At 39.9% G+C, this 12,233-nt stretch overlaps 1 long non-coding RNA gene across 1 annotated transcript in view; it reads right to left on the bottom strand.

Annotated features, from left to right (window-relative positions):
• Window positions 1-145: 145 nt before the first annotated feature.
• The window catches only part of LOC116684324 (uncharacterized), a 19,932-nt gene continuing 7,844 nt past the window's right edge, over window positions 146-12,233 (bottom strand). The window contains exon 3 of the long non-coding RNA XR_004330780.1: window positions 146-314. This is a non-coding gene — a long non-coding RNA (uncharacterized LOC116684324). The remainder of the gene's footprint in view (window positions 315-12,233) is intronic.

The following is a 12,233-nucleotide window of genomic DNA, read 5'->3' as shown; positions in this document are numbered from 1 at the left end:
TGTGTGTTGAGCTCTCTGTTTTAGCTGCAGAATGAAGCATCTCACTTCTATTCTTTCTTTGCTGGGAGTCGCACATGCTCAGTAGCTAGGTACTGCGCAGTAGCTACTAGCTAGAAGCTAGCATTGCTAGCTGTTAGCCACCTCGTTCTCAATGGCAAAACCCAGCTACAACACACACAAGTTCACCCTAATCTACAAAATAAATTGTCCCTTGTCTGCAGGTACTCCACGCAAAGTTGGAAGTGCACCCTCATTTAGAAGAAGTCTCCAGGCTAATCCTGCCTTGTACTGACCGAAGTTGGAGAAACAGGTAGCTGATGTGTTATTAGCTAAAGTGGTTAGCACGCACCAAATGTTTCGGCCGATGACATAGTCGGCCGTGCTGATTCTGACATGCTCACCCAGAGATTGGAGGCAGGAAAAAACCTGGGACATCCAAAAACCTGTATCTCACTCAAAACAGCATGAATGTTTTTTTCTCCAAGTTTGGATGCGTGTAGAAACACCAGAGACACAAAATAACACCCCAAATCCCAGAAAAAGTGATTTTTTTTTCATAATATGGGCACTTTAAGCTTGTAAACCGGAAAGCGACTGTATTATACACACTAGGTTAGGTCATATACAGCTTGTCACACAATTCAACACTTCCCAACAGCACAGAACTAACAATGCATCTATGCGCTTGATTGACTCTGGCTAAATTGGAAAAATAGCACAATTCCTCAAAAGTAAATCCTTTTTGTTTTATTTGTCAGATCATTACTGAAATCATTTAAAAGGGCCAAATTTATTCAAACATTAGTGGTGTACACAAACATTATACATCATCATAGAACATTAAAAACTGATTTGTTAGTTTTTTTTCTTCTCCTCCATTTACATATTCACCCGCATCATCTGTTATCTAAATAGTCGCCTCTACAGCAGACAATATGCTCATTGTCTGCGACAATATTTTCTATGGGTCACAGCTTTTTAGACATTGTGATTCCCTGCCTGATCCTCAGAAAGACCAAAGTCTCGACGCTGAGGGAGCAGTATTACTGTAAAGCTCAGCTGCTTCTTGTCAGTGGACGTGTTTTTTTTAGGTCCAGTGTTTTAGTTTTAGTAAGCTAAAATCAGCAGTGGGCCGAGCCAATTCATGACACAGCACACACATCTTAACCTGGAGGACAATAGGCCTCTCTGTGAGGAAACGTTCCCACACATATGCACATACACACACTGCTATGTTTATACAGGTGGGAAGAAAATGAAGTGGTTAGCGAGGTGTGTGTGTGTGTGTGTGTGTGTGTGGTTAGTTTGGTTTTTGAAAGGAAAGGAATGGATATGGCGTATGTGTGTTTAGCCTTGGCATCCCTCCCAGGAATACATACCAAAGTGACACCAGCAGTGCAGAGACCAGCAAAATGCCTTCTTATGAAAATAAGCATCACAGAAACGTAGAGGAGAGAAGAGGAGAGGGGAGGAGAAGAAAGTAAAGGAGAGGAAAGGAATTGAGGAGATGAGAGGAAACAAGGAGAGGAAAGGAGAGAAGAGAAAAATAGAGGAGAGGAGATCAGCAAATGAAACTGGCTCACGTGTCATAATGTAACCTAATTGTGGAACGTCAGTTACATGACTACAACAACTGATTAGCTGATGAAGGCCATGAAATGTGGTTGAAAACACACAAAAACTGGTAAGTACACCTTGAGTTGAGATTGTTTTGACACAAATACTGATCCCAAGATCAAGAATGAACTTCTATGCATTACTCCAATTTATTTACCCTATCATGATAAAGATAAACTACATTTAGGAGTTTTGTATTGGAATGCACTAGATTATGTGGAGACTTCTCATGCAGCAAATAGTACAATTATTACAGCGTCAGACTTAATGTATCCCCACTCCGTCCACTCCTCACACAGTAACTCTTTAACATCAGAAGAAAGCAGCGGTCAAGAAATCACTATAACGCACAAACAAAAAACATTGTAACCACGTCAACCACGTGGTTCTGAAGTGATCAAGCTTGTATTGGGAAGTTACAAATGACAGGGTACATCCATGCATGCGTACAACTTTTGGGAAGTGACTTGTTTTGGGAGGTGGTTTAGCAGTACAGACGGCTGTAAAAAAAAAAAAAAAAAAAAAAAAAAAGGGAAGCAGAGATTCTGATGGTGGGCAGAGCATTTAACTTGCAGCCCAACGAAGTCTTAATAAGCACTTGTTAGCATTGGGAAAAAAAACTGATTGGGGATTTTCATGATGGTTGTTCCCAGAGGTGTGCGTTCTCTCCTCTCATATTTGTTCCCAGGAGAATACAGCCAAGTCTCTGGGTATGCTTTTTACACACACACACACAAACACACACACACACACACACACACACACACACACACACACACACCAATTTACCATGACATAATGTTTACATTACTCTGGCTAGAGCACTCATCACTTAGAGACGCTTTCAAACAAAAACTGAATGTTAATGTTTGTGTAGTAATCTCTGTCATCACTGCCACAAATAAAGTAATTAATTGTACATATAAGTACAAGTCTTAGTCATAAATATTTCTTTGCCAAGCATGCTCTCATCACAAAGAGGTCTAATGAGCAACCTTTACTGCTGGGCAGCAGATCTAGCCGGTTTTGGATGAGCACCAACAATAATCTTGTATTTATGAGGCTGTAACAATGGTTAACATGTACATCTGGTCATTTCCCCAGGGATACATCTTGGGCAGGGAGGGATACATGACAAAATAAGCATTTTTAAAAGGACACTAACATCATGAAACAATTGCCATGACTAACAGACAGTCGACAGACATGTAGGTTGGTACAAAAAATGGAAACTACTGGGGGATGTTGTCACAGGAAACAGTTGTGGAACAGACACTTCCTATCAGAAACCCTAACCGATAATTACACAAACACATACACACAGAGATGCATAATGCAGACACGGGCAAATAGCCTTCATCCCAACTCTTATAAGGAAATGAAGGAAAAATACACCTAAATGCACCTATGTGAGTATGTCCACACACAAGAACTGTTTTTATAACAACTTCCCTGGATACCAGTACATAAATAAAAGAAAGTGGAAGAGGTAATTTGATATGAGGCTCCAGATCTTTCAATACCCATCTGATCAAACACACTTATCAATATTATGACCTGTTGCCTGGACACAGTTATGCACGTTGTGCAAGAATATACAGACTGGGAATTATCCCAGACACACTGATGCTCACATCCACACATCCACTAATATTTTAACATTGCTATTCAAGTTGGGTTGAATCAAATGTTTTGTTTTTCAGGTTTTTATTATTCTTTTTACAATACACACACACACACTATGTAGCCATTATGTATAAATACTATATTGTCACACAAGCAGAAGGTATATGGTAGAAAGAAATCACAGCTGACATAAATAGAGGTTGCATGTTATGGGAGAAAAACAACACGTCAAAACAAAAAATGACATTGCTCTAAAGGAGTTATGAACATACATTCCACCAGAAAATAAAACTAACAAACACTGAAAAGTACATGTGCACACAACAATGCAAACATAAACCCCCTGATGACATACACACAGGCTAGTTAGCCTTATAGTGGCAATACTGCATGAGCTACACATGGACATACCGCCTCCTAAAAGATAAATTATATGTGTTGAAGCACATCATTTTTTGAGAGAAGAAATTGACAATAATACACATTTTAAGACCCCTGTTGCACATTATGATGGAAATGTCTTGTTTACAACAAGGCTTTTAAGATGAACACACATCAGTTACAGTAAATTTAAGTTTAATATTATATTCTGTACTGATATCCTTTTAAAGAAGCAGGAAAGCAGCAGTTTATGGGATTCAACCCACTCTCATTACATGTAATCTGATAAGGAATATGCACGCCCATCATCTCATTAGTATCACAGTTTCATCTCACTAAAATGACCAAAGGATTTGCCCGGAATGTAACAGGACTAAACATTCCTGTTCTCTTCGAGTCGTCACAAAAACTGCAAATCTGATGTCATAGGTTTTCCTCGTCTTTAGCAGCCCTGACACAAAACCTATAAACCTTGGGGATTTTTACACAAAAAAATGCCTGACACTGCAGGGTAGCACATATGATGTTCTGTCTGTGTTCCCCTTTAAACAGCTTCAATAAATAAATGTGTGGCAACACAGCTCCTTATGACGCTCGTTCTGCATTTGACTTTACATCAGTATCCAAACACCTGACATCACTGCACTTTTCACATTAGTGATCTTGTTCCTCTTTAAGCCTGAGGCAATTACAAAATAAGTCCCTTTCTGAGCTTTTACTTAAAGCGTAACTCTCACCAAAATGCAACCTAGGGTCTTTTTGTGAATGTACCCGAGTCAAACATTTGATTAAAAATTATAATTAGGAAGTAAGTGCCACTTTTAAGATTCACCATATTCTCGTTTTTGGTCAAACGGCCTTTTGAATAGGAGTGCTAGCACTTCAATGATTACATCAAAATCACTATTTTTAAAACCTGAAGAGGGCTCGACACAACATGAAACTTTGCTCGAAGTATCACCAGGGGCTCTACACATGAACTCGAGCATTGAGAACATTGTTTGTCTAAAAAGAGTTTACTCAAAAGAAAGGTTTTCTCACTTAGCTGCTGTTGTTTCCGCTCGCAGCAATCTTTGCCAGACAAAAAGAGTCCATCTCCGAATGCAAATGAACGGACTCCATAGGAGGAAATGTCATTCTGATAAGAGTCTCCTTTTTCAACTACAAGGTCAATATTGACAAAACAACAAATTATCTGTGCATTTATATGGAACTAAGCTTTAGGAACTTTCCATCTTTACTCTCCTCCCTGTTACGTTGTATTCCGAGATTGACTCTTTTTGACTGCGTAGATGGACGCTGACCAGAAAAACCAACAGTTAAATGAGTTGTAAAAACCTTTCTTTTCAGTGAACTCTGTGTACACAAACATTTCTTAATGCTTAAGTTCATGTGTAGAGCCCTTGGTGATCCTTTGAGCTAAGTTTCATGTTGTGTTGAGCCTTCTTAGTTTGTTTTAAAAATAGGGATATTGATGCTATCACAGTAGTGTCCCTAGCAATTCTCATGCAAAATGGCATTTGATCGAAAACACTCACACTTAGTGGCGCTTACGTCCTAATTATGCATTTAAAGTAAAGTTTGACTCTGGTACATTCACAAAAAGACCCTAGGTTTCAGATTTGTACAGACTGGGTTCAATTATTTTTGAAATCTCAGTTAAGTAAAGTCTCTTTTGGGCAGGATTCTTTCTCCTAAAATTGCTGTTAGAACACCAGGAGAAACATTTATTTCAAGGTAGAATATTTGAAATGCACACAGCCGATTCACTCTCTCTCTCTGTTTGTCTCTTTTACTTATGGGCACACACACATGCATTCTTATTTTATTTGGCTTTGATTTTTAAAACATACAATTAATTTAAAAAAGGAACTATTACATTTACTATAATAACACTTTCAGCCTCTCCCTAGTTTTAATCGCTGTTCTATCTACTCTCTTGCTTTCTGCCCCCCCTTTCCCTAACCCTCTCTCTTTATGGCTCAGCATGTTCCTGCTTTTGATTTAAAACATCAAGACTCCACTTTCCCTCAAATAAAATGAATTACTCATTAATTGGATACTTTGCTTAAAAAGCGAGCTTGATATTAACTTATCTTTCTTTGGAAATATCTGATTCCTTTTTACATATATTTTTCCTGTTTTCTAAATGAACTATGCACTTTTAAGGCTTTGCTGTTCCTTCTTGTGACACATAAGGCAAACAGAAACACAAAGTGATGGCCCATATATGTTTTATTGCAACAAAGCTTTGGTTTGTTTTGTTTTAGGTTCATAAGCATCTCCAGGAACTGTTGCTTAACACACACACACACACACACACACACACACGCACGCACACACACACTGTCTTCCTTGAACTAGGGTTGTGTAAGTTCCTACCAGTGTCTGTCTTTATTCACAGCTCTGGCTCCCTGCTTTGGCCTCTTTCTCCATATGTGTGTCTCAACAAATTTACCTGTTATATTGACCATTTGTATAGTAGTATTCAGCACAGACATGAAAAACAAATATATAGCATACATAGCCTGATGGTGTTTCTTATGTCTAATCCACTCAGTGAAGCCACTAAACTAACTGGAAATGGTGCAACAGCTCCCCTCGCTGGTGAATCACACATACAGAGGAACTGTAAATTGAAGTATGGTGTTTTTTGCATTTGTAATGACATCCATTCAAATGCACATAATCTCTTTATATATACATGAATCACCTATAACAAATCTAAATAACACAGCAACTTTTCTGTGTGGCAATAAAATCATGTAGCTCTATGACCTTTGACAAGTTAGTAGTGTTACATTAATACTTTTTAAATTACATCTATTTCAATGTCTTTTATTAACAACAGCTCAAATGAATCTCAAAGCACTTTGATAACGCACTTTACAATATAAGTCAAGAGTTGTGTGTGCAGCAAGGATGGGAAGAGTACTAGACTATTGTACTCAAGTAAAAGTACTTAATACCCAGCAATAGCTGTACCCTGAAAATATGAGACAAAACGCTGACAATTAAACAAAATGATCAAATCTATGCTGTCTATAAAGTCACCAGACCCGATAAAAAAAAAAGTAATTTCACCTTGCAAAAAATTGGGGCTGCTGTTTCACTTCTCCTGTTGTCTCGATCAGTTAGTTAGTTAGTATTATTGTGTGCCTTTCTTTAGCTTTAAGCAAACTAAATAGCTTGTGCAAGCTGCTAGTGAAGGCTACCGTTACCTGTACTGCATTCCATAACAACTGCCTTAGTATGTGCAGACAGCCAGAGGGCCTATTTTATTTTGAAATTCTAATTGAAATGTGATTATAACTTTCATATTGGCACACTTGATTACTGTTTTATAAAAGAAAATAGACACAGCGGCGGGTGCAACACCATTAAATAACTTGCCTGCAGAATTTGAGGTAGAAGAGTTAATGTTAGTGACTCTCACCCCTGTTGTGCAGAATTAACATTACCTCAGATATTAGCAGATTAGTCATTATATGATTATATAAGACATCAAAAGCAATCCTGTGACTCATTTGGGTCTAATCCTATGTGGTTTTTACAACTAGATCTGACTGTGTATAGCCGGAGGACAGTAAAATCAATGGTTGTGATGCTGTTTTTGCAATCTTAACCCAGCAGAGGGCAGTAAGAAATAGAGCATATGACAACAAGATCTCAGTTTGATCGTACAGGATGTAAATGTTATGTTCCAATTAATCCCAAAATGTTGAATGGGCATGAGGTCAAGACTCTGGAACAGTTCATCTGCACCGAACTCGGAAACCTACCTCTCTAAACACCCTGCTTTGTGCTTGGGAACATTGCCATGTTGAAACAGAAAATGGCCTTTCCACCAAGTTGGAAGCCCACTTTTGTGTAAAATATCACGGAAAGGCATTGAAACTTTATTTTTACAGCAACCGTCAACAAGGTAATACAAAGGTCACACAGTGTATTCCCAGTATGTACGTATGTATGTATGTTTGCCACTTTAATCCAAAACAAATGAGTAAAAAGAACTGATCTGAACTCTCCTCTATCACTCTCAGACATTGTCTCCTTTTCCATTGCTACACCTTCTGCAGACATGTGTTACTGTTATCTTGTTTTAATACATGATATGTCCTCCTCTCTTGCAGCTTTCTAATTGAATCCACAGGAGTGAATTCCAGTGGGCGAGTGAGGGAGGAGGTAATGTCAGAGTTCAAAGGTCAGGTTATGACCTCTGCCCTGTAAGTAGAACCCTACTGTGCGTTTCTGGATATATTGTCCTACCAGTGACAGTCAGTATAATTTTTTTGATTTCCACAGAATAGATGCTAAGATTGGATGGAAAGGTGGTGGCACTGATTATATCACATACTACTTACACTGAGGGTACCAACTGCTAAAAGCTCACTGCAACCAGGGGAACTTTCTTCCTAAATCCCAAACTCTCTCTGTGGATCCCAAAGGCTTTCTGTAAGCACTAACACACACACACACACACACACACACACACACACACACACGTGAATGGGGCAGGGGGTACATTGTGAGTGAATGAAGGTAGTGAAGGGGGCGGAAATAAAAGGGGAGGAATAGAGGAGCAGATGTTCATCAGGTCCACAGACCCCTCCTCCCCTCGCCTTAATATTTCAATGGCAATAGTAGCCTTTTATCTGAAGAAACCTGTGTGGGGCTGTAGAGGATGACTTCACTTAATCATTCAAGTTTCAATAGGCTGTGTGCGTGTATGTGCCACCATTACACACACACACACACACACACACACACACACACATACCCTCTGTTGTGATTATGGATTAACTAGCTCTCCTACCCTTCCCGTTCTCCCCTCTGTGCTTTTTTCATCTCCCCAAACTAGCTCTCAGGCACCCTTTCCATTCTTTCTCTTATGGAAAACACACTGCAGCATTTGATCATTGGGAAACCATTTTTTACTTAATTGTTTCATCCCATTTTTTCAAAAACATCTTAGGTCACCTCAGGGCAACTCCATGGAACAATGTCACCTCTGTAAATCTCTTCTAATATTAAGCAGATGTTGAATAAGCAAATACTTTCCTAATGACTTGGCTAATTATTTCACTGAAGTAAGATTGTTAAGAAGCAAAGGAATGCATCCCATACCCATCTTTATGCATCTGGTTGATTAATCCCAAATCTGAAGCTAAACCTTGTTGTAGATTCATTCTCACAAACCCATCTTTTCCATCTGATTCCTAATCCCTTCCTCTCATTTCCCGTTTCTTCTAAATAGCCCCTAATTCTGCCCCTTCCTCCCTCTCCTCACCCCCTTCTCCTAACAAGCCCTTCGAACCCACCCATTCACTGCCCTGTGTGTGTGTGTGTGTGTGTGTGTGTGTGTGTGTGTGTGTGTGTGTGTGTGTGTGTGTGTACGTACGGGGTAGAGTCACAGAGGGCGGGCCATTAGTTTGTTAGTTGGTTCTGCAGCTCTTGAGCTTATTGTGCTCCAAAGGCCTTCTAGCCCAGCTGGAATCAACCAGAAGCAAGAACTCTTGTTCAAATATCTCTCCTCTTTTCCCCTCCCTTCACCCCTCCCCCTTTCCTTCAGAAAACTCCCCCGTCTCTCTACTCCCAGTAATCCCCAGCTCACCCAAAAGAGATTTGTTTATGGAAGTAAACTCCACTTGCGGACCAAATAGCTTGTTTATAGATAACACTTGCTTACTTAACCAAATTAACAGAAGGGTCTGCGTACCTCAAGGCACTCATGTTGTTGACATCTTGCTAATGGCTTGTTGTTCACAGTGGTGGTCTTCATCTCAGGGTAAAAAAATAAACACACAGAGCCAACCTCTTAAGACAATGAACTAATTAGGGCAGTGTCTGATCGCAATACAATTAGGCCTTGTTCACACACTTTGAACACATTAAAATACAGGAGTGAACCCAGCCAAAATGAACACTGGGATCCTGGAAACATTGTCCACGTATGTGGGGCGTCATGGTGGCCTGGCGGTTGTGATAGTGTTCACAGTTTGATTTAACGCTGGTGACCTTTGATACATGTCAGTCCCCTCCCTTAATTCCTGTCACCTCTCTAATGACAACCGTTGAAGAGAAAAATGCCTGAAAATACTTGTAAAAATTCAAAATGCATATGCACTGTGCAATCAGAATTGCAAATCCAGAATGAAAAAGTACATAACGCACTTTTTAGTGTGCATTTAGTCTTTCTGCAACAAAACTGTTTAATGTAACCTGATGTACTGTTTTTCTCTAGCACACATGACACGAAGCAGCCACTGCAATGCTCAAATGTGTACAATTCTGTTCAAATGTCACTCAAGATGCATTTAGGATACATCACGATGTCAGGGGAGAAAACTTTACATTATGAGCCTGAGAGGCTGGTTTAAGAGGCAGACAAAAGAAATAAACCAGCGCCTGTATTCACAATAATATCAAACCTGTCACTGGCTTAGTCTATCATACCCACATTCTTCAAGAAGTCCAAGAAAACCAGGTCAGACTGCCTGAATATAGTGATGAAATGCTTTGAACAACTGGTCAAGGATTACATCTGCTCCTCACTATCCAGCACTGTGGACCCATTACAGTTTGTCAACTCTCCTGACCAATCAATGGAAGACACCCTAGCACACATCCTCCACACCACCCTATCTCACCAGGAAAAGAAAGAAAGCTATGTGAGTTTGCGCTGCATTGACTACAGTTTAGAGTTTAACACCATTGTCCCCCCCAGGATAAAGAATATTTACACCAGGCGCTGCAACAAAAATGGCTAAGAGAATTAAAGGTGCAATGTGTAATACTTGACAGCTAGCATTTAAAATAATTACTGCAGTACAAATTCAAAATACTGGAGAGAGTTGTCTCCCCCGCCCCCTCCTCCCCAGACTGAAAGTTCACGGAGGTTGCCAGGCTGAGACTGCAGCATCCACAACAATGTTGCTAGACGCTTGTCTCACATAGCCAGACATTACTTCACAGCACAGCGGAGTAGCTAACGTTAGATTCTGGCTATACTGACAGTCATAAAACCCCGTACTCACACGGAGCTCTATACCCAACTAACACACAGTTGTTCATCTTAGAATTACAGTAGGTACCGCTAAAAACACAACAACCTCGTCATCCTTTCCACCCATACGTACAGACACACTTCCTAGGCTCAGAATTACAGTGAAAATCATTAAAAATAACACTACCTTGATGTCCTCTCCACCCGACACAACAATAATTGCTAAACACACTGCTAACTCACGGTCCTCTCTTTCCGATTCACAGCCCCGCCCTTGTGACTTAAAATAAAACGCCGTTGTCTGCCCGCTTGCCTGGTCCTCCGTAACGTTAGCAGTTAGCTCGGTTAACATGGCGGCGTTAGCCAGGACCAGTCGGAATCACTTTACTGGCTGGGTCTCAATTGTTTTTGCGCGTAACCAACCCAGGTACTCTAGCTATATAATTCAATGAGAGTACACAAATGTTGAAATTACATGAAATGCCTGTCCCTTGAAGCCGTGATAAATTAGCCTAAAGTTAATACTCATCTGTTCAAGAGGAAATTAGCCAACTCTGCGTCCTTTTGGTCTCTAAACTATAAGTAAGTAAGTAAAGTTTTTTTGTATAGCACCTTTCACAGATAAAAATTACAAAGTGCTTCACAATAAAATGTAATACAATACAAGTAATTGAAATACATGACCATTTAAATAAAAATAGAAAACAACAACCATAAAAACCTCAACTAACTAAAAGCCTGCTTGAACAGAAGAGTCTTTGATTGCTTTTTAAAAGAGTCGACAGAGTTCACATAACGTCGAGAGGGAGGCAAGTCATTCCCCAGCCTCGGAGCCACTTCTTGGAATGATCGATCCCCTCTAGTTTTAAACTGAGTGTGGGGAACCACTAATAGCCCCTGACCTAATGACCTCAGACTATGGGTGGGAGTATGAAGCTATATCAAGTCAGATTCATGGAGAAACTTGACCATGCAGTGCTCTAAAGAAAGGACCAGCTGTCTCCATCTTTGAAATACATCTCCAATATTTACCTGGGGTTTTGTTTCGTCTCTGGTCACGCAACTTTTAGAAACATGCCGAATCTATCACCTTCTGGTACCATGTTATTTGTCCAACGCTCCACTGTTCCAACCTCTCTATAACCCGAAAAATTCTCTTTAGTCCTACAGTCCACTAGTCCAACGTCCCTTAGTTATAAAAAAAATAAACCCACTCCTTTGACATCCCATTGCTCCGACCATATAGGCTATTGCGGATCACCTGGGTTTATTTTTTTGAAACAAAGGGACGTTGAACTAGTGGGCTGCAGGACCAAAGGAAATTTTTCGGGTTATAGAGAGGTCTGAACAATGGAGCGTTGGAGAAATACGCAGTCCCCTCTCCATTGATCTTGTTTGTTTGTTTGCTGCTTTCATGGCTGTCCTAACGTTACAGCTGTAGCGCACTGGGTTTACGTTTTTACAGGTTATTCTGGCAACCCGTCAACTGTCAAATTGGCTAGTTGATAACAACACACAGGCCAAAACACAAACAGAAATTGTGTCACTGAATGGAAATTTCCTAAGGAGAAAATACTGGCATTAGCATTGTTGTCAGAAAAGA

Source organism: Etheostoma spectabile, chromosome 3, assembly GCF_008692095.1.
Source record: "Etheostoma spectabile isolate EspeVRDwgs_2016 chromosome 3, UIUC_Espe_1.0, whole genome shotgun sequence".
Lineage (NCBI taxonomy): Eukaryota > Metazoa > Chordata > Actinopteri > Perciformes > Percidae > Etheostoma > Etheostoma spectabile.
The sequence above is the reverse complement of the archived record's forward strand: the minus strand, read 5'-3'. Positions and strand labels throughout refer to the sequence as shown.